We start from the raw sequence: 2,925 nt of genomic DNA on the forward strand, positions 1-2,925 counted from the left end.
GCCTTTTCGGGGACCGTGGTAGTTGTTGTTTTTTTGTCCCCTTTTTGAAGCAATGTTTTACGGCCGGATGCCCTTCCTGACGCCAACCCTTTTTGCCGCCTTCAACGACAAACAGGGAATTACCAGTGAACTGGTACTCAATTAGCCGACCTCGGAAGGATGACAGGCTGAGTCAACCCCCCTGGCATTAATTCGGCGATCGACCGAGATTCGAACCCAGGATCCTAAGCCGGCACCCTAGCCGCTAGCCCAACACCAGAAATGGTGTCATGAACACAATTTATTTACGCACAAGCACAAAAGCAAGACGGGCCGATTTCCGATTCCGACGGGCCGACGGGCGAGACGGGCCGATTTCCGATTCCGACAGGCCGATTTGGAGCAAGAAAAAGAACGAGACGGGAGAAAAAGGAGAGAAACGAGACGGGGAAAGCCGATTGGAGAGGCGAGTGAGGCGCGATTGGAGAGGAGTGTGAGGCGCGATTGGAGAGGAGTGTGAGGCACGATTGGAGAGGAGTGTGAGGCGTGATTGGAGAGGAGTGTGAGGCACGATTGGAGAGGAGTGATTGGAGGGGAGTGTGAGGCACGATTGGAGAGGAGTGTGAGGCACGATTGGAGAGGAGTGTGAGGCGCGATTGGAGAGGAGTGTGAGGCGCGATTGGAGAGGAGTGTGAGGCGCGATTGGAGAGGCGTGTGAAGGATTGGAGAGGAGAGGAGTGTGAGGGATTGGAGAGGTGAGGGATTGGAAAGGAGAGGGATGTGAGGGTTTGGAGAGGAGAGGAGTGCTAGGTGGAGAGAGGAGAGTGTCAGGTGGAGACAGGAGAGTGTCAGGTGGAGACAGGAGAGTGTCAGGTGGAGAGGAGTGAGGGGTCACATATTATGTGAAATAACTAAATTCACACCATTTCTGGATCTGATGACTTGCCAGTAACCATTTTGTAAAAATGAATGTGCAGCATATAACTCAATATGTCGAAATGTCACACACATCCATGCCCGTGGGATTCCCACGGGTGACCCCGCTAGTATATATATTATATATGTATATTATATATTATATATAATATAATATATATATATATATTATATATATATTATATACGTATATTATATATTATATATATTATAAGCCTACTTCTCCTACTTTCTGATCCAGCTCTGTTCCCTCTCCCCCTCAATCCTCCTCCTCGGTGATTTCAATATCCACATGGACTCCACTGACTCCACAATAACCACTGACTTCACTGATTTACTCACCTGCTTTAACCTCACTCAACATGTCAACTTTCCTACCCATAACCGTGGTCACATTCTCGACCTTGTCTGCTCTACTGGACTAATTTTGCACCATCTCTCTGGCTCCGACCTCACCCTCTCTGACCACTTAGCCATCACTATGACCATCAACATCCCCACCCCAGCACCAAGGCATTATCGCACTATCAACTTCCGTAAGCTAAACGCTCTTTCACCTACCTCATTCTCATCCACCCTCTCTGAAAAAATGTCCACCTCTCCCTTCGTTGACCTCCACACCCCTTCTGACCTCACTGACTACTACAACCACACTCTCTCCTTCTGCCTTGACCAGCTTGCGCCTATGAAAACCAAAACAGTTTCTTTCACCCATTCTGCCCCCTGGTTTACCCCTGAACTCCGCCTGATGAAAACTCGTGCTCGCCAACTTGAAAGACTCCGCAATAAAACAGGTCTCACAATTCACTCCCAAGCCTACAAGGACCACCTACAACACTACAAAGATGCCCTCTCCCGCGCCCGCTCCGCCTACTACTCTCAAATTATCCACTCTGGCTCTGGAAACCCAAAAGCACTCTTCTCTACAATAAACAAACTCCTCAGCCCCCTGAACACCACCACCCAGTCATTCACAGTAGACAACTGCACCTCCTTCCTTTCATTCTTCCGATACAAAATTGACAACATCTACAACAGCTTAACCACCACCGCACCCGCTCCCCCTCAAACCACCTGCCCCCCCCTTATCCTGCCAACCCCTGTCTCAATTCTCCCCAGTCTCCCCTACTGACCTCTCTGAACTCCTCATAGGAATGAAAACTGCCACCTGCACTCTTGACCCCATCCCCTCCAGCTTTGTCAAGGCCTCCCTTCCTGCTCTCTCTCCACTTATCACTGCAACAATAAACTCCTCCCTGTCCACAGGCATCGTCCCACCCTCCCTCAAAATTGCTGCTGATACCCCCATTCTGAAAAAACCTGGACTCAACCCTGACACCCTAAATAACTTCAGACCCATCTCCAACCTACCCTTTCTGTCAAAAGTTTTGGAACGCGCTGTAGCCACTCAACTCAACTTATTATAAATTATCCACTCTGGCTACAAACTTGAAACTGACGACACTGCTCTCCTCAAAATCACCAACGACCTTCTCCTCTCCTCTGACGCTGGCAACCTCAAAATTCTCATCCTCCTCGACCTCAGCGCCGCCTTTGACACCATCAATCACACCATCCTCCTCACCCGACTTGAAACCACCTTTAACATTACCGGCACTGCCCTCTCTTGGATCAAATCATACCTCTCTGACAGACGCCAGTTCATCTCCATCAATAACTGCAAATCCCCCACTGCTCCCCTCCCCCAAGGTGTCCCCCAAGGTTAGGTTCTTGGCCCCCTCCTCTTCATCCTGTACCTGTCCCCCCTTGGTCACTTAATCCGCCGTCATGGTCTCCAATTCCACTGCTTCGCCGATGACATCCAGCTTTTCATCTCCACCAAGTCCATCTCCACTGCCACCCACTCTATCCTGACAAACTGCATCACTGAAATAAAATCCTGGCTTCAAATCAACTTCCTCAAACTTAACTATGATAAATCTGAAATAATCATCATTGGCCCAAAAACGCTCACCAAATCCACCCATAACTTTGCCCTCAACATCGACG

This window comes from Myxine glutinosa, chromosome 8 (assembly GCF_964187855.1).
Source record: "Myxine glutinosa chromosome 8, kmMyxGlut1.1, whole genome shotgun sequence".
In the NCBI taxonomy this organism is placed as follows: Eukaryota; Metazoa; Chordata; class Myxini; order Myxiniformes; family Myxinidae; genus Myxine; species Myxine glutinosa.